The 21315-nt window shown below is 33.6% G+C and overlaps 3 long non-coding RNA genes across 3 annotated transcripts; 2 read left to right on the top strand and 1 right to left on the bottom strand.

Annotated features, from left to right (window-relative positions):
- Positions 1–13579: 13579 nt before the first annotated feature.
- LOC134263940 (uncharacterized) lies at positions 13580–14496 on the bottom strand. Its single transcript, XR_009991385.1, has 3 exons — positions 14444–14496; positions 13865–13968; positions 13580–13725 (listed from the first exon to the last, which is right to left on the bottom strand). It is a non-coding gene; the product is annotated as an uncharacterized LOC134263940 (long non-coding RNA).
- Positions 14497–14606: 110 nt separating this feature from the next.
- Positions 14607–17935, top strand: LOC134263939 (uncharacterized). Its single transcript, XR_009991384.1, has 3 exons — positions 14607–14954; positions 17617–17722; positions 17827–17935. It is a non-coding gene; the product is annotated as an uncharacterized LOC134263939 (long non-coding RNA).
- A 337-nt stretch (positions 17936–18272) lies between these two features.
- On the top strand, positions 18273–19821 carry LOC134263938 (uncharacterized). Its single transcript, XR_009991383.1, has 5 exons — positions 18273–18360; positions 18465–18570; positions 18675–18780; positions 18992–19121; positions 19418–19821. It is a non-coding gene; the product is annotated as an uncharacterized LOC134263938 (long non-coding RNA).
- Positions 19822–21315: the final 1494 nt, after the last annotated feature.

The raw sequence follows: 21315 nt of genomic DNA, 5'->3' as shown, positions 1-21315 counted from the left end.
GTCCTGTGTGATATGCACATTTTTATACAAGTCTTTCTCACAGTTCTGACATCTAATATGTTGAAATTAATATCTTTTATAACAATTCTTTTACATTTTGAAATCATTTTAATAGTAAGGACAAGAATACCTTGTGAAATTCAAAATTTCAGAGAAAGTATGAGGATTCGTCATATGTCAGGAGTGTGGTAAGAGGAGGGTAGTATACAGCAAGTGTCGTCTTGAGAGCAGAGAACAACGAGCAGTGCTGAGAGTACAAGAAGAACTTCTCTATGTGTGTGGTAGTACCTTATTCCCAGGAGGGGATCTTCAAGACAAAATCATTGTAAAAGAGTCGTTGCATTGTGGGTCACCTATTGAAGCAACATATTACTCTGGTATTAAAAGCAATTTTTTCACAAAACTTTAATGTTTTATTCAACAAAAAAGAAAAAAAAGACATAATTTTTTCTTTTGATAACTTATTATAACATTTCAGGGAAATCACAGATTTTCGACATTATTTGTTTCTATTGTGGGGACACAGAGATCACCAGGAATACGGAAATTCAGCAACTAGAGGAAGAATATGGGATAGTTAGACCAATCTGTCAAACCTGCATTTCCATTGGCAAAAAACCGGCTACTAGATGTGCAAAAAAAAAATTAAAAAACGCCGCGTAACATGACAGTTGTGTAACGTCACAAAAATTATGCATCATTAAATAATAAATGTGTATTTTGTCTTTTTTTTTTCGTCCTCCGACTTGACCTTTCTTGAAAAAAAATCCGTAAAACTAAAAATCAAATTATGATCGCCTAATGAAAGTTATGTATTTGTGCAATTGCATTACAAATTGTTAATGTAATTTTCACAATAATTATTGTTGTTAGATTTTATTACTTTTCATATTATATTGTCGGCCATCAGCATTTAAATATCTGTAATGAAATAAAGAGTGAAAGATCCAAAATACGGCGTGTTACATTAAAGATTACATTTCCCATGAAAATTAAAAATCTGGGTTTAAAATACAACTAAATATGTTTTTTGTTTTTTTTAACAGGGAAATGTGGGGGTGTATTCTGGATTTGAGCGAGGGACCGAGCTGAATTTTTGCTTTTTTTTTTTAATATAGATTGATAAAGATTATTCCTGAAATACATCGACTTCTTCTTTTTCGGAAGGCATAAACTTTTTTCAGTAGTCCTTTTTTCCACAAAACGTCTTAAGACTAAAAATTTACAGTCATTCTATAAATTTGACAGTCGTTACTGTTTGTATAATTTTGTACGTAAATGTTATTCTTAGTTGTAAAAGTTTTGGGGGGAAATGAACTACGAGAAATAATTAAAGTACATTATATAACTGAAATCATTTAGAGCATTTAACGAGGATAGTGGGCTGTAAACTAGGAAAAAATACAGATGGGTAAAAAGGATTTAAAAGGACAGGAATATCACAAGGAAAAAAAGAATCTTCGTGTAAGCGGCTTTGAAATGAAATATGATTTACAATTTTTTTTTGCATACATGTACCCGAAATACTTTGCAAACTCAGACGTACAAAGTGAAGATTGGAGGGGAAAATATATTGAAAGAACGTGATTTTAAAAACACAAAAAAAAAAAAAATGAAAAATCATTGACAGAAAATATAGGTTATATTTATTCCAATACTCAAACGATGATGTGAATTGTAAAATGAAATATAATCAGTGTAAGACTGACTGAGTAAGATTAAAAAATACATAGCTAGATGCAATCAACTTTATGAAGATTTCAGCTAACCTTTTTTTGAGCACACATTTCATGTAATGCATGTAGTATACTTATATAACTCTTGAGTATTTCTTTCAGCATGTAAAATTTTACATGAATGAACTTATAAAATTATCAAAATAATCTTCATTTTAGATGGCAGATGATTTCCTTGACCTGTTCGCAGATCTAGACGAGGTCAACGAAGTAGTGAAACAATGTGATACAAATTTTATGGAAGTAAAGTACCCAGGACTTTTCATTTTCAAAGGCGCATCCGTCATGGAGACCAATAAGACCGTCCTCCCGACATTGAAAGAGATGGCTCCCGAGACTGCCAAGGATGATCAAGCGAAGAGTGTCGACCAGACACTGTGAGGAACCTTGAGGGACCAGGAACCAGTGAAGAGGAGGAGGATTTCCCTGGAGGATTACCAGGCTAGGAAGGAAGTCTCAGGAACCACCGTGTCCACTCAGACCTCTTCGAGAGTCTACCCTAGTCTTATACTCCCTACCCTGCCAGACAGCAAAGCAGAGCTGCAGGCCTGTCAGGCATGGATGTGCAATAGCATGGATCAGATTGGACGTACCAGGGAAATAGCCAAACGAAGACTGGTGGAACTTGAAGGAGGGGAACGACAGAGGGAAAGAGAAGCAATGCGAGCGTTGGAAAAGAGGAATCGAGAACTAGAAATGGAAGTGAAGAGACTTAAAGATAGGGACACTCTCTTCTTGGAAGAGTAAACTTTGTTATAGAGACAATGACCAATATGTAATCTGACTTTGAGTGAAGTGAACACTTACAATACATAGTTGTAACTATTTCTCTTTTTGTTCTTATATATATAATAATTGATATGAATTTCTTTGTACATTTATTTAATAACTAATGTGTTTAAATATTTTACTTGCAAAATGTTAATTCTTATGTAATTTTAGGTAATATGTTGATTAGCATTGTAATTTCTTATCATTCTTGACTAATGTGAAATGCACATTAGATCTTAAGGGAGGGAGAGTGTGTTGGTTTTGTCTTATATTTATTTTAGAGTTATTTCCCTTTGACAAACACAAACAATACGAACTTCTACAGCAACAAGTTGATAAACTCAACTTCAAAGACATTGAAGCAGAGATGATTTCAGAGCCCAAACAGCAGTTGCAATCCAAAGCTGATCAAAAAAATGAACTCAAATTCAAAGAAATTGAAGCAGAGATGGTTTCAGAACCCAATGAACAGTTGCAATCCAAAACTGATGATAAAAATCTGAAGGAGTTTTCAATTCATGCAGGGGAGCTGTGGGATATAACTTTGCGTTTGATATAAGAATGCAGTTGCATTGATAACAGTTTCATTTTGACCAAAATGCTTATTTTTCTGAACTTATCTTCGAAGATATTGAAGATTTTCAAAGATATTAAAGAAATTTGTTTTGTAATTTTATGACATCCAATTTTGTGAAGTCTTTTGAGCAATTAAAGCTTGAAATAAAATTAGGGTGTACGTGTAATATTAAAGTGCAGATATTTACATTTTTTTTTACAATTATACATGTATGTATAGACAGAAATGTCCCTTTTCTCAACACTAAAATAGATATCATATATTTTATTGAATGATATATATAGACACTTAGTGACATATATTAACATACTAGTATATTCTCTCTCTCCCTCTGTAAACACTTTCCTTTTTTCTTTTTCTTTTTTAAGTTTATATTTTCTGTACCTTTTCATTTTTTTTTATTTCATGTTTTTTTTTTAATTTATCTTGATTATCATACCACGACACTGGAACCTAACAAATAATATTCAATTACGTTAATGTGAAATCATCTTTTCTCCTAAGCTTGCTTGCATAAGTTAAATTTTTTCATACCTTAAATTACTAAAATTTAATAGAAAGAAAAAAAAAACATGAAAAATTGGTTTTAAGCAAGTATTTCTGGTTATCAGGTCATCCCTCAAGTTTGGAACATTATACATTTACATCTGAAATTTATCCCCTTTAAGGTTTTTTTTTTTCAGAGTTTTAAATTCCAGTCATTAAAAATTCCATGGTTTACATGGGATTCGCGCCCCCCCCCCCCCCCCTAATAAAATACCGATGAATCAAACTGCTTTACCACTAACGCGCTTACCACTATGTTACATGGCTTATGTGTTGTAGTGGCATTCAAATGATGTTTGTGACATGACCCTTGACTTTATGCACTTGAAGTATTACTCGGAAAGGTATAATGGATCTTCCCTCCATTATTTTGTATACCAAAAAATATTCATACGCAAACCTTTAGGATTATTTTTCAAACGAATGGAGCGAAGACCCACTCACATTGGAAAATTTTTGTTTAAGCGTGAAAATATGATCTTTTTTTCTTTTAAGCCTGTGTATGCTTTTTATAGGAAAACATTTTCACATTTTACAATTAGTACATGTACTTTAATATTAAATGAAATATGACATAAAATGTGGATATCATTGAGATAAAAAAAAAACTTCACATCTTATCTGCCGCGGTATAGGCATTCTGTCCGCCTTATACGCCCATCCTCTTTGGTAAACATTGTTTTTCAAAACACTCTCCACAGCACATGGCCCCCATATTCCCTTCCAGTAACAGTATACAATTTGGTCTATTAAATAAAAATCGGTATTTGTCCACGTGTAATTACAATCTTTTTGTTAACATTATTTTTCAACATGGTTATGATAATCGTAATTTAATTTGTGCTGAGCGGTTAGTCGGGAATTAGGGAATGCCGATCTCGATTATTTTTCTCCATTAAAATGTCTAACATTGAAATGAATAACATAACTATATCTGATTTTATTTTATTTTCTGGTAATTCCTTTTTTTTCGTTTTGTCAATTTAATTCCTAAATATTAAAAAACTGAGAGTTGCAGGATGGGATAGGATAGGATTAGACTGAAATTACAGGATAGGATTGTGGATGCAGGATTCACGATAGGATAGGATAGAATTGTCAACTTATAGGATAGCAGCACTGTAGTCCTTCTAGCACATGTTATGACTGGCAGAGTTGGTATTCTTTTAATACAATGTTCCACCAAATTTTTTGGTCTACTTTTTAGCTCACCTCGACGAAGTCGAGATAAGCTTATGCTATACCCCCGGCGTCGGCGTTAGCAGGTTAAAGTTTTAGGAGCAAGTCCATTCCCAAGTAACTATTACCCCTATCTGAACCAAACTTGCATGGATGATGCATCTAGGGATGTACACTACCAGACTTGCTTCAGATGCTGGATCTGACCTACATTTTCTAGATGAGTGACCAGGTTAAAGTCTTTGGAGCAGGTTAAAGTTTTTGGAGCAGGTCCATTCCCAAGGAATTATAAGCCCTACCCAGACCAAACTTGCATGGATGATGCATCTATGAATGTACACTATCAACTTGCTTCGGATGCTGGATCTGACCTACATTTTCCAGATGAGTGACCAGGTTAAAGTTTTTGTAGCAGGTCCATTCCCAAGGAATTATAAGCCCTACCTGAACCAAACTTGCATGGATGATGCATCTATGAATGTACACTACCAGACTTGATTCGGATGCTGGATCTGACCTACATTGTCTAGATGAGTGACCAGGTTAAAGTTTTTGGAGCATGTCCATTTCTCAGGAACTATAAACCCTATTTGGACCAAACTTGCATGGATGATGCATCTGATGGACACTACCAGAATTGCTTTGGATGCTGGATCTAACCTATATTTTTATTCCCAAGTAACTATAAGACCTACCTAAACCAAACTTGCTTGGATGATGTATCTAGGGATGGACACGACCAGACTTGCTTCGGATGCTGGATCTGACCTACATTTTCATTCCCGAGTAACTATGAGCCCTATTTGGACCAAACTTACATAGATGATGTATCTAGGGATGGACACTATAAGACTTGCTTCAGATGCTTGATCTGACCTACATTTTCATTCCCAAGTAACTATAAGCCCTACCTGAAGCAAACTTGCATGGATTATGTATCTAGGGATATTTATTCAAGTCTTATCCCTGCCCACCCACCATTCTATTTCTGATCAAGAATGGTATTGCATCTACCATTCTAATTTCATTTTATTAAAAATAAAATCAAATATATGCAAAACTGAGAAAAATATGAAACAAAAGGTGCCCACCTCAAGAGCAGCAAAGCCATAATTGCTAATATTTATATGGAAGCATCCTTAAGTTTTCTTTTTTTAATTCCGATGACATTGTATACTTGTTAAGTGTTATTTATAGCAAACGGTATAATGGATAAAACGGAACAAGCACCTGCGCTTGCACAGCGTCGAAACCAAGAGAAATATTTTCCTCTTACAAAAAAAGAGCTCCAATTTCGTTATTTAAGATAAATCTTAAGTTAAGTTTAAGATGAAAAGTTACGATCGCCTATTAAAACAGACAATTCGTATCTTAAGTATGACCATAAGAATTTCGTAAGTTTAAAAAATTATCTTATCTTAAGATAGGTTAGTAAAACTGAAGCCTGATGGTGTTTTCCACCAGTTTATGTTGTTTTCTGTGAGGAAATCCTGTGCCCTTTTGGAACGATGTTTTGGGTCATTGTCTTGCATGAATTTATGGTGCAATGGATATATCTCTCTATTGGATGGTAGAAATGTACTATCTAAGATTTTATATATAGTTCTGCGTATATTATTCCGTTAAAAATACACACTTGTGTTATCCTGTGTGAGAGAATCGACCTGACTTTTCAATCCATTTAGTGCCCGCTGTAGAGATAACTGCGTTTCTGTGGAAGCGACATTTCTCTTTACAGAATTTACTTCATCCAGCGCTGCCCTGACTTCTTTAACAATGCTTAAACGGATTAGAGTCTCCTGGTTGATAAGCTGTCGCAGTACATCGATTTCCTTTATTTCACGTCTGTCGTGGATCAAAGAGTACCGGTTAACAAGGAAGCCATCCTGATTTGGGATATTGACATAAAAAAACAGAAAAAAGAATGGTAAACATCATCTTTTCAAATCCAAAATGATCTTAGCAGAATAAAACAATGTTGTTTGTCGAGAACAAATTTTATAAAGATTCCATGTAATTGAATCTCTAAAATTTCCAGGCTTTTCCGGCTGTTACCATAAAACAACAACACATGTAGCAATTTTTGAATTAAATTTATACTGGCGTCTCATTATATCGCGGTACTTAATCCTTTTGCATAAAAAGTGTTATTCCAATTTTTTACTTTTAACTTTCATAAAAAATATTAATAAACCAATCTATGGACTAACTTTTTAGTGTAAAATTATATCCCAAGCTTGCATCGTTTTAGTTATTGTCTATTTTTAAAATAGGAAGTCTTATTTACCTCCAAAATTGGAGATTCTCATTGTATCGCGGTGTTGGAAGACATGGAAACTTGTAGATGACATGGACCTCAATTTTTTTTTTTTAATTTACTTTGTTATTGTTATTCTACAGGAAAAGTAAATAAATATACGAGGTTAAGACCTTTAAAAGATGAGCTATAGTATAATTTTTTACAAGGTTATAGATTTAATGCTTAAAAGTAATTAAAAAGGTGACTGATAATCTGAAAAATTACGCTTTTTAACATATTTTTTCAAACGGATGTTCAATGAAGAAGGATATGGAAATAACGAACATTATTCAATACTTCTTAATCATCAAAAAAGTAAACATTCAGACAACATAAACATATTCTCCATCAATAAAAATAATAAAGGCTATCTATCCAAATTTCTGCAAAATACCGCGATACAACGAAACAGGCGATATAATGAGAATCAAGTATAATATTTAAGATGAACTCCTTTTTAGGTCACCTGAGGCCATAAATTCACAAATTTGGTAGAGGCACTCTTGCTCATCATTACTATGTACTTAGTTAGTTTATTTAATACCCAGGAGCAGAGAAGAAGGATTTCAAAGAAATAATGCATTTTCACTACCTACTTATTAAGCCCCGCCCTAGCACTAGAACCCCTGACCCTGGGGCCATGAATTTCACAATTTAAGTAGAGGACTCAATGCTCATTACATTCATAACAACAGTTTGCCTGCTTGATGTCCAGGAGCAAAGAAGAAGATTTTTAAAGATTGCCATAATTTAAGTGGTTTTGGCCCCACTACCCAGGCCCCAGGGGGGCAGGGACCATGAAATTCACAATTTTTGTTCCCCTTCACCCATACATGCTGTATACCAAATTTGGTTGAAATTGGTTAAGTGGTTTCAGAGAAGAAGCTGAAAATGTTCAAATGTTAACACACGACACACGAAGATGGACGAAAACAGATAGCAATAGGTCACCTGAGTTACTCAGGTGACCTAAAAATATAAGCCCAGTTGGAATCAAGGTTAGAATAGGTCCTCAGTACCCCCTTGCTTGTCGTAAATGGGGCGATCCTTCGGAGGAGACCATATAAACTGAGGCCCTGTGTCACTGCAGGTGGGGCACGATAAAGAGTCCCCCCTGCTCAAAGGCCCTAAGTGCCGAGTATGGACATAAATTTGCAGCTCTTCACTAGCAATGGTGATGTCTCCATATCAGTGAAATTTTCTGGAGAGGGACGTTAAACAGTATACAATCAATCAATCATCAAAATTATATAGTCTACAATTCTCCGATGTAACACTCACACAGGAGAACATAAAATGAAAAAATAAAGTATACAGTGAAGTCGCCAATTCCGGGTCATGCCAGGGTGTTACTTTGATATTTGGCAAATCTGTTTAATTTATATTTTATGCAATATATGTATTGAGAGAACAAATAGTGAGTCATCCAAACACCTTTTCGTTTTCAAAATAGCTGCACGGAAACAATATTTACAGGGGTATTTCAGCAAGGCCTAGCTTCCCCAGTTACGAATCATTTTCTCCATTTCCGGGTCATGTGACTTAACGGTCGTGTAATATTCATGGAACGTTTTGGAACAAGATTTTTATGATTTTGAAAAATGAAACAATTCATGCAGCTTGGGAAAAAAGTAAAACAACCACAGAAATATGTTTAAATTATTTTAAAAACAATCACAACAAAACATGCTGAACTAAAAAAAATGTATTAGGATTAAAAATATTAGAATTAAATTCATTTATTTAAAAAAATGCATTTAAAGGGTTAACTCGATTTTATTTTTTAGAAAGAATATATTCCAGTTAGAAAACTTTTGATAATCAAGGTAAATACATGGTTGTTGATTGGTTTCGTACATAGAATTTTGACATGTTCATGCCACGGGACTGCGTGACCCGCAATTGGAGAAACTACTACAGTTTGATTTAATATTTATTACACTTTTACTTTAGCAGCGATCATTATGATTGATTTCTCAGTTAAAAAATAAATGCATTTGCCATACTTAAGAGCTATCATTATTTATCTAGAACTTTTAAATCAGCCTTTCTGCAGCGAACAAATACGAAAGTAGCCCGTCACCACTGCAGAAACATTCAAGTCTTTAATGCGTGCGTTTCAGAATTTCGATTGTTGGATGCTGTCTTCAAGTTTATATACGATTTTTTTTTATTAATTACATACAGAAAGACCAGTTCTTCATGACTAGCGTATTCATTAAGTTTTTTGCGCTTAAATTTTAACACTAGGCATAAAATACACGCGAGTGACCCGGAATTGGAGACGACCCGGAATTGGCGACTCCACTGTAGTTGACATGTAATCTGAAATTTCAAAAATATAATAGTCTACAAGTGGAGCGGCCCAATTTCCGCCCCAGATATACACTCACACCGGAGAACATAAAATGAAAAAAATAAAGTAGTTGACATGTAATATGAAATTTCAAAAATATAATAGTCTACAAGTGGGAGCGGCCCAATTTCCGCCCCCGATATAACACTCACATAGAAGAACATAAAATGAAAAAAAAATGAAGTAGTTGACATGTAATCTGAAATTTCAAAAATATAATAGTCTACAAGTGGAGCGGCCAAATTTCCGCCCCCTATGTAACACTCACACAGGAGAACAAGAAATTAAGAAAACACAGTGTAGTTGACATTTAACATGAAATTTCAAAAAAAGGATAAGTCTACAAGTGGAGTTGCCCAATTTCACCCTCCGATATAATACTCACACAAAATAAATTGTAATTCTAACCATGACTTAATCTTACTAGTAAATAACAACAATAAACTTCTTGAACAACAACATCAAAACTTCGTGAATAACAACAATAAACTTCTTGAACACCAACAGTAAACTTCTTGAACAACAATATTACAATTCTGGAATTCTTGAACTTTCTTTTACAAAAATCACAAATTGAGTCCAAAATTTTCTTTGAGCGAGTCACACGTGGCTTTCCAGTAATTTCTTCCTTCATTATGTCCTGAATTCTCTCTCGGCTATTCCTGTGAAAAGCAAGTTTCAGGTATTCAAAGAATAATCCACTAAATGCTATGACACGTGCATTTTCCTTTGAGATAGTCTTAGAATCAACAAGAAGATCAAGGGTTGACAAGGAGTGTTTGGCACCATCACCATATTCTATTCTTTCAATCGCAGAATTCAAAGAGTAGGTCAGGCACTGTTTTGTCTCTAGATTTGGTTGTAAGCAGTTCAACAACTTGTCTAAAGCTATAACGTCCTGCAAAGAATCATGAGCTTCATAAGCAGCTCCTAAGAAATGTTCAAAAAGGTTGACTTGCGAGTAGGAGGTGAGCCCAGGCTTTGTTGATTTAAACAAGGTTAGGGTATCGCAGATACCACTGATCTTTTCCCTAAGCAAGCTGACCATACCACATTTTTGGAATGCATTTAACAGTACAGGAATATCATAAGATATAATGTTGTGCCCTGTAAGTATGCTCTCCTTGTCTTCACGAAGGATTCTCAGAAAACTTGACAGCCCCAATCTAATGGGGACTGGAGAAACGTCTTTGTTGTTATGATACATTTTCATGCCATTCATTCTAATCCCGGTAATCTCCTCAGCCTTTTAACAAATAGGGCTCTTTGGAATGATGTACTGGTTGAATTGGCTACCATTTCTCAATGCAGAAATTTGAAGGATATGGGAAGTTTTGGCTGTAAAATAGAATTAAATGAGTTTAAGTGAATTCTGAAGCAGAATTTTAGTGTATTATGAGGATGCATGAAAATTTAATTCAAACTCATTGATTTCTTGATCCATCACATCAGTCATTATTCTATGGACCTTTATATTCAATGCACAACATTGTTTGAAATGTGAACTGTTTACAATATTGGACTTGGAGTCACAGAACTTGAATTTTTGTACATGTATTAAGAATGAACTTCAAATATATAATTTCGAAGGTCTGGATATAAAAATCCAAATGCCATCAAATTGAGCATAATTATTTTAAATGTATAATCAACCAGAATAAAGTGTTCTTAATGTATGTCAATATGACATAGGCTCTATATGTTATACGATATTACCTGGATTTTTATACAATCAAATGGTGTGTCACATATCCTATGTACTGAGAGGTATAATTGATGCCTACCTAAGCCTGTGGCCTCAATATCAAAGATGACCTCATCCATTGTTTTAACACTGCTGACTGGAAGTGTTTCCAATGATGGCTGAACAGATGGAGGTGGTATTGCTTGCACATCAGTAGACTCTATGGTTTGGAAGTTTACTCCATCAGAGTACGTGACACCCTCTCTAACTTCATTCGTTTAGCTGCCTTGTTGTCTGAAAGATAAATGCACTCAATTTATTTAACAGCAGATCATTTTTTAAAATTTACATTATTATTGATTCATCATGTACTGATGTAAAATTTACTAGGCATGTGAAAGATCAATCTTGCCTATGCTGAAGCTTTATTGTTTTATTTTTATCTTGTTCGATTGTTTACATTGCTTCTGCCGTCTCCTTCTTCTCCCTCTCTTCCCTCTCCTTTCTCGGCCTGTGCGTGCGTGTATGGCCGCTGGAGCTCCGTTTCCTCCGACAGGCTGCACGCCCCCGTCGGGAGTCCAGTCCGGTGGCCCGGAATACTTATAAACTCCTCCAAGGTCTAGCACTGCGTGAAAATTTGGCTTTACAATACAAGTAAAGATAATGTAAATTTATTATTTACAATGCCTTTAATTGGCTTTTCTGAAAAAAGTCAAAGTTGGAAAAGGTAACCTTTACATTAACTTTACATGCACTTAAATATGATGTAATGTCCCACATTGTCTTGACTTTACAAAAAAGTAAAGTTAATATTTACAACCATTAAACACAGTATTTAGGATATATTAAATCTGATAATTACAGACCTTAAATTTAATTAAATACCATCTTTAATAACTACAATCTGATAATTACAAACCTTAAATTTAATTAAATATCATCTTTAATAACCACAAAAGTTAATAATTTCCGTTTTCCATTCCAGTGAATGAAGCCTTATTCAAATTATGAATTAGTTTTCCTTCCAAATTGATAAGTTGCGGAAATGTAAACATCATAATTAATATACATTTTAAGAAAAAGCTGACTTTAACTTTGTTTATTACAATACAAAACATTATTTTTTACAAACATAAAAACAAAATCATCAAGATTCTTGGCAGTATATGTTGCCCACATCCTATCCTGCAAATTACATACATATCAAAGACATAGTACATTTCACAAATATGTTTTTTTTTTTTGTATGTGACATGTTTTATAATAAAACCAACTGTTCATTCTTGAATTTAAAGTTGTGAATCAACATAAAACTATTTTATGTCCTCTTTAATTTCTTGCTAATATAGGTTTTAGTGGAAATCAACAACTGTCAAAATGTTTTTATCACACCTCCCTTTTCAGAGTTCAAAACTTTTCTCCCCATGCAGGCATTTTCCTAATGCTTTTCCTAAAAGAAAAAAAAAAAGTATTTTTTTCAGTGCCATGCATAAGTATGAATATTTTCAACGGCTTTGTGTTATCAGAATTCACAATACCATGATAAATAAAACTAAAAACAAGGCACAACCTTACTAATAAATAAACAGTTCATACATGACCTTTAACCTCAAAAAGCAAAAAATGTAAATTTATTAATTTAATAAGATGAGTGGAACTCTTGTTATTGACATATTATATGAAGAATCAATGGGTTAGGTCATGTATCCCTTATCACAAAAAGCCTATAAATTAAAATTTGAGAAGTATGTATTTTTTAAGGGTACTACACAAAAACAAAGAATAATTCCCTGAAATATTGAGAAATCATAGGTTTCCTGACTACTCAGTTGTCAGTTTACAAAGAGAACAACATTGTGCTACATACCATACCGTATAAGTAGAATTTTTAGCGAGGATTTAATTTGGCATTATTAGCGAGGGTGTTGAGATGGCTAAAATTAAATATTGCTAAAAATTAATTGCGTTTTATTTGTATTAGTTTCTTAAATGTGCATTTTAAAGTCCTTAAAATAGCATCTCGCTAAAAATAAATTACCAGTTTTAAAGGACAAATCGTAAAATTTGCCTCTCGCTTAAATTTCCACTTATACGGTATTTCATTTAGCTGTACATGTATACAGAATGATACTGAAGTTATGGATTAGGATATATGTACCTTTTTCCCCAATCACATGTTTCAGCTCATGATCTTTTTCCTGATATGGAACAGTAAAAGGACTTTAGGTGAGAATCCCTCAAATTGAAAATGACAATCATGCTGAAATAGAATTAATACCGTGATTAACATTTTGTACATATGGACAAATATAGTCAATATTTTTTTTAAAAATTATGAGTTTGAAGCAAACTGCTGCACTTGGTCACCAGAGAATGAATTGATTTTGAAAATTAATACACAGTGCAATCACAAATAATAGCTATGAATTGACAAACACCCTTATGTTATTTTTTATCAAGAATAATCTAAATTTAGTTCTAAACAATACTTGCCATTTATAATATGAAAGTTGAGAACCAGCCTCTTCTTCATGACAGATCTTTTAATTTTCTCATGGTAGGCTTAGTAGCTTGAGACTATTCAAAGGAATTGAACATTTTTTTTTTTTACAAATATATGACGATATTGACTCCTGAGCAATTCAAGCACTAAATAATGTAAATGTTTGTTCAAGTAACAGATTTCATGAAATTTATTATTAAAATGTGTTTGTACCAAAGAACACTGGGATCCTCAATCTGGGTAATCATGTTTTGTTGTCTTCCTTGCCCCGTCTTGATGTTTTCCCTTCAATAATCTGCATACTGAATTCACTATACCTGTGATTTAAGGAAATGGACACAGTTTAAAATACAAAATGATATAAATAAAAATAAATAAACTCTCAAAGTTGAGAGTTTATGTACATGTATATAGGTTAGTATATATAGGTCCCTGATAAGTGTAGCACTTTTCTTACAACATTATTTTTCTTGCCTGATCAAAATCTTTATTAATTTAAAGCAACTTTTAGAGTGTAGTTAACATGGTTAATGTAGATACAAATTTTTAAAAATATGTTACATTTATCAATCCGGCAGACAAGCCCCTATGATTCATACACCTTAACAGAATAAAGTGGCGCACATAAACATTTAATCCCAGAATTATCAAAAGTACTTATCTAATATCCTAGCAAAAAATAACATACAAAGCGTCGTTTTCCGTGACTTTGATTAGTTTCATTCTTTCACAACATGCACAATGTACTGATCAGAAAGTGAAAGTAAAAACGGCTGGAAATCGTAAACAAACCTTTAGAGCATGTCAACTCGGGAGTTCTAGCAGTTGTTCCGGCAAGAATCTTCTTAAATCTAGATGAAGTGTCAAAAAATTACCACTGGTTTCAAACGTCGTCAAAATAACGATGCAGACCCGCTCAACTTGATTTGAATTGATTGGCTATTCAATCGAATACACAGTGCCATATTTGGGTTACTGTTCAGAGTAGATCGTTCGTTTTACATTCGAGAAGAGTTTACATATTACTTGAATGAAGAGGATAACATAATACTGAGGTAAAAATTTTGTGTAAAGTATGTTTTCAGTTTAGTTTACAATACAAGCTGTAAATGTGCTGGAGATTTTATTGATGTTGAAGCTTGTAAACAAAACCAATAAACGTAGGACTTATTCACGGCAATGTATGGGAACCAGAGCTGGGAACCAGTCTAGAAGGCAAAGAAAAATTCCGCCAAGTAAACAACAAAGAAAGGGATTTGGGATGTTGTCAGTTGTATACATTATGTGGGCCGGTGACTGCAAGGTAATACATGTGTCTTATTTGTTGCACATAATTTGTTTCATTTAAGGTCAAGATCTAGTAAATGACTTTAGAATAACTTTTCAGTGCTAAATCCATTATGACGTCATAATCACTTTCAACTTTCTTTTTCCCGTACTTTACGGCTCTAATAGAATTATGTAGAAAATAAAGTATTTTCATGGAATTCAATTTGAAATCACATGAAAGGTAGTCCCGATACCTATCTTAAATTTAACATCATTATAAAGTAGAGACTACGAACATACAAATAACCATTTTCTGAAAAACTGTAGGCAATCTCATACATTTTCTTTATCTGATATGGAAAAAACTCCCATTTTCAATACTAGTTTTCTTATTTTTTCATTGAAAATAACAGTTTAAAATATGGTTTTTCATCTTCTTTTTCTATAAATAATGCCCCGAAACACCTATTTTGACCAAGCTAATGTTATAAAGAATCATTAAAGGAATTAATTTCTTAAATTTGAAAAATCTGTAGGCACCTTCCGTTTACTAGATCTTGACCTTAAGAGCCATTCTCTGTAATGATTTGAAATTTTATATAGGAGCTGTGGCACGCATAGTCTCAGAATTTCTCCAAACTCTCTATGATAAAAGTCATTGATACCCTAAACTGAAATCAGGCAAAAATTGGTTGCTATGTTTTATAGTTACCATGGCAACATGTCTTAAAGTTCGAAAAATGGCATTTTTTAACATGTTTAGAGCCCCATAGTTAACATTTGCGGCAAAGCAAACAATTGGCAATGACTGTTTCCAAAAGTTGAAGGTCAGATGTCTTAAATGCATGATAAACATGTTTGGTAAATCAACTTTTACATACGTTACTATGGTAACAAAGTATTCAAAAGTAAAAAAAATATTCATTGAATTTTATAAAGTCATACAAGTAAAAATAAAAAGCAATTATAGGATGAAATGTGACCAAATAATAGAAAAAAAAGAGCCTTGAAACATATACCAAGAACAAAATAATATTTCATTTTGGTTGGCAATGGTTGCCAAGGTTTTTATACCACAGAGAGCCTTCAAAGTAACACTCTGTATGTTTAAACCTGATCCTATCTTTTAAAAAAGCACATTTCCTCATAACTAATGATCAATTTTTAAAGATGTTGGTGTGCTCCTAGTTTTCCCATTAGAAAAAATTCAGATTAGATTCTTTAAATAGAGCGTTGCTATGGAGATAAGCAGAAAATATATGCTTAAAAACCTGAAAAATATTTTCTTTCCTTGGATACGTATCCTTAAATGTAGATTCCCAAAACTTTTATGATTGATATTTATTAACAGCTAACCTGACTTTTAATTTTGACTATCATCCAATCTCTAAGTGGATGCAAGAACTTGGCACATAGGGTTTAATATTGATATAAAGTTCACAAAATCGAACATTTTCCCTTCTTGGTTACCATAGCAACAGTGTTGTTTTCTTCATCAACTTTTATCAATATATGATATTCAACTTCAGTTCTAACAGATAAGTACTATTCAAGCTGAGTCCTTTAATTTGTTTCTTGATTATATGGCAATTTAATTCTTAATGCAGCGAAAAATAATTCACTTTTAAACACTGGTACTTTGTTTCCATGGTAACACTGCAAAGTTAGAATTATACCCAATTTTTCTTATGGTTTTGGTGTTGCAAGGTCCTGAGGATGCATTTTTGTCAGTAATGAATTTTCATGTTTTTCCTTAAGACAGTAGCATTAACCCAATCTTAGTTACTGGTTTTACATGGTTACACTGTGTTACCATGGCAACCATAAAAGTTATTTATAGAATAATATTGCTTATACTTGTATACTTAAGGTCAAACATTTTCATTGTTTTTCTTAAGTCGTTGATTGAGTTTTAGCCTGTAACACCTACCATTAGTGAATATGGAGTGCTTTTCAGCATATTTCAGCATTTTAAATGTATTCCAAATGTACCCTTGGTTACCACTTACTTAGAGATATATTCTAAACAGTTTCTTTACAGTATAAGTGACATCAAGGTGTCATGTTTTGAGAGAATGGTTTGTTTGCTTTTTCTAGCTTTTATTAAGCCACAGTCAAGATTTAAAGTGTCTGAAAATCTCGATTTTTCAAATTTTTCCGGCTGTTGCCATAGCAACCGAGACACTTAGCAACGAAATTTTGTATGATATTTGTTTCTGGTGTCAAGTACTAAGCATGGGTGAAGTTTCATCAAAATCGGTGACCATGCGTGGCAACGAAGTTTAAGTGGTTACAGAGAATGGCTATTAATTATGGAAATTTATCCGTCCCAACCAGTGGCGTAGCATTGTTTTTTTTTTTTACTTTTTGAAAGTGGGGGGGGGGGGGGGGGGCAGGCAATAAAGGGGGGAGTTAATGGGGGTTAACTTTTTCTCAGAGACAATTACATTTAGTTCCAATTCTTATACTACATTTTTGGTACATTTCTAATAGTGAATGTTGGTTTTGGAAAAAAGTGGGGGGGGGGAGGGGGCAAGCCCCCCTGCCCCCCCCGGATACTATGCCCCTGCCAACACTGGCAGAAATATAACTAATGATAAATCTGACTTAAAAATTCCTTCCTCTGTTCCCCGAAGTACATGTTACACTCTTCGCTCTCATTTTTTAAAAAATATTCATTGTATATTTTTTTGCAGAAGCAAGGAATGTGGAGCTAATGCATCCTGCTAAGGATGGAAAGTTCTTGTGTTTATTGGTTGTTCCTGAGACACCAGTCACAGTTGTACCTTATTTCCATTTTAGGTAATGCCTTTTGATTTTTTTTAAGTAGAGGAACAATGCATTTTTCATTTAATATAAAGCTTCGCTCTCATTTTTTAACAAATTTTCATTGTATATTTTTGCAGAAGCAAGGAATGTGGAGCTAATGCATGCTGCTAAGGATGGAAAGGTCTTGTGTATATTGGTTGTGCCTGAGACACCAGTCACAGTTGTACTTTATTTTCATTTTAGGTAATGCCGTTTGATTTTTATTTTTAGTAGAGGAATAATGCATTTTTCATATTCAATATAAAGCTTCGCTCTCATTTTTTAACAAATTTTCATTGTATATTTTTGCAGAAGCAAGGAATGTGGAGCTAATGCATGCTGCTAAGGATGGAAAGGTCTTGTGTATATTGGTTGTGCCTGAGACACCAGTCACAGTTGTACTTTATTTTCATTTTAGGTAATGCCGTTTGATTTTTATTTTTAGTAGAGGAATAATGCATTTTTCATATTCAATATAAAGCTTCGCTCTCATTTTTTAACAAATTTTCATTGTATATTTTTGCAGAAGCAAGGAATGTGGAATTAATGCATGCTGCTAAGGATGGAAAGGTCTTGTGTATATTGGTTGTGCCTGAGACACCAGTCACAGTTGTACCTTATTTCCATTTTAGGTAATGCCTTTTGATTTTTTTTAAGTAGAGGAACAATGCATTTTTCATTCAATATAAAGCTTCGCTCTCATTTTTTAACAAATTTTCATTGTATATTTTTGCAGAAGCAAGGAATGTGGAGCTAATGCATGCTGCTAAGGATGGAAAGGTCTTGTGTATATTGGTTGTGCCTGAGACACCAGTCACAGTTGTACCTTATTTCCATTTTAGGTAATGCCTTTTGATTTTTTTCAAGTAGAGGAACAAAGCATTTTTCATTCAATATAAAGCTTCGCTCTCATTTTTTAACAAATTTTCATTGTATATTTTTGCAGAAGCAAGGAATGTGGAGCTAATGCATGCTGCTAAGGATGGAAAGGTCTTGTGTATATTGGTTGTGCCTGAGACACCAGTCACAGTTGTACTTTATTTCCATTTTAGGTAATGTCTTTTGATTTTTTTTTTACATTCAATATATAAATGTAAAATTCTAGAGATAACTTTTTTTCAACATTGTTGGATACTTACTACATGATTTTATCTAAAGAAAAGTATTTAAAATATTTCCTCACATTTTTAAAAAGGCCAGGTATGGTGATATGGAGATAATTCATTTTTTATTCAAAATCTTATTTTCCATGCATTTGTACAGGGAGTCTATATACACTTGAGAGGTGAGCGTCAGATTTAATTTTGAAGATTGATGACTTTCAGATGTTGTGATGAAGATTGTTGAAAGAGATTATCAACATAGAACCAATCCGTATGAATGTGCAAGTCAGGTGAGGATTGGACTTCAACATTTAATCAAAAGATGTTTATATACTGCTAAGCTTAGTGAAAGCACACCATAAACATTTTAAGTATCTCAGTAAGTTTCATGGATATTACAGATGTATCACTATCATATGTTTGACATTGAGTCGCTTTGTCTAAATTTCCATTATGTTTAGTTATACATGTGTTGTTACTTAAGTATGTCTTCAAAAGCTTGTGCTTTAATTTCAATAGAAGTAATGAAAACCTATTTAAAAATTATATTTTTTTTCTTTATAATTTTGAAAATTATTATTATTAGGACTTGTACAACACCTGAGTACCCAGATGACTGTTGAACTAATTGGTGAACAAGAAAAGATGTCAGAGAGGGGAATCCAAAACAGATGTCATGATCAAGAAAATGTACTGTTATCAATGATATGATCAAAAATTTGTAAACTTGTAGTGATTTAGAATATCTTATCTGTAATATAACTCTTCAATACTTAATTGTTCACACATTATCATCTTATCTGTATATTAATCGCCCCCTCTTATATAACCCCCTGCTGATTGTAATGACCTGTGTATTGATTCCTGATCTTAAGGATCTTATACATGTAATGTGCTCCTGATCGTCAGGAGCGGATCTTGAGTACAGGTGTATATATATAGTGCGACAGAATTTTAGAATAAGATAGGAAGATGGAAATATAGAAGACTTAGTAGATAGAAATGTTAGAGATAGATAAAGTTACTAACTTACTTGGAATATAACCTAATATTTCTTTGATTTATATGTACATGTGATTATTTAACTTGGATTTTATTGTTAGTGAATTATTTTTCCTGAATGTTTCTATTTGTGATGTGCTGTGTAAATAAACTGTAGACTAGAATTTCGGGAAGATATGAGGAACAAGGATAAATTGATTTATTCATGCAAACTGACATTATGAAATGTGTTATAAGACTGCCTGATGCGGCGCTACAAACTAACTAGTAAATATCTTGGAGATTTATAGATGAACATGCAAGCATTCTTGGTTTTAAATGTTATTCATTCTGAGTTTTTGCACAAATTCAATTTTCAGTACAGTAATTTAAACTGGATGAGTGATTTTCAGTACAGTTATGTAAAATGAATATGTTACTTTATTTTGATTGTCAGTTTCTCAACAGGACATAATTTATTTTTTTGCAGAACAAAACACACAGAATTTTTTTTCTCTTTGTGCATCATACACTTGTAAATGTTTTACACCATCTTGGTTACATATTTTACATTTATGACGTGTAAATCGAACAAACACATGAAAATACGTGAAGCTTAATACATATGCAAACATGCATCTACCATAACCTATTACATATTTTCCAAGGTGTGTGAAGTCGAGCACATACATAAAAATGTGTGAAGCTGGACACATACACAAATACACATGCATCTGCCACAACCTATTACATATTTTCCAAGGCGTGTGAAGTCGAGCACAAACATGAAGATGTGTGAAGCTGGACACATATGCAAACACACAAGCATCTACAGTACCCGCATCGTTATTCTTTACATTTCTATCGTGTTCTATCGTGCGTGTATCCTATCGTATCGTGCGTGTATCCTATCGTATCGTGCGTGTATCCTATCGTATCCTATCGTATCGTGTTTTCCGTTTATCAGGTTTTGCGTTTTCTATCGTGTTTTGCGTTTATCGTGTTTTCCGTTTATCGTGAAGATCGTTTATCAGGTTCTATCGTGTATCGTGTTTTGCGTTTATCGTGTGCCTTCGGAACTCATCGCAAATAATCCTTATATAAAGATGAAACACCCGAGGTATCCCGAGTCCGATTTTCGTTTTGTTAAATTTTTTTACGATTCGTTCAAAATGGCGCGGACAGAGAGAGGAGTGCGATTTTCGGAGGCAGTGAAATTAGCGATTGTGAGGATGCACAGCAGCAAGATGTCAGTTGAGAAGATACGAGATGGATTACAGAGGCATCACAACGTGATCGTGAGCAGACAGGGCGTCTACAACTTTCTAAGACGGTGGAAATCCGGCAGTGGTCTCGCCAGGAAACCGAGGACCGTGAAAGAAGACGCCACCAAACTAAAGCCCCTGCACCTAAAGTTCCTGGACACTTGGTTGTCAAAGAACAACGAACTGACCACCACTATGCTGCAGAGAAAACTGTTTGAAGTGTTCGGAATCCGTGTTT

This window comes from Saccostrea cucullata, unplaced genomic scaffold, assembly GCF_032062105.1.
Source record: "Saccostrea cucullata isolate Sc308-1 unplaced genomic scaffold, CSIRO_AGI_Scuc_v1 ctg11531, whole genome shotgun sequence".
Classification (NCBI taxonomy): domain Eukaryota; kingdom Metazoa; phylum Mollusca; class Bivalvia; order Ostreida; family Ostreidae; genus Saccostrea; species Saccostrea cuccullata.
This window is presented reverse-complemented; position numbering and strand designations above follow the sequence as displayed.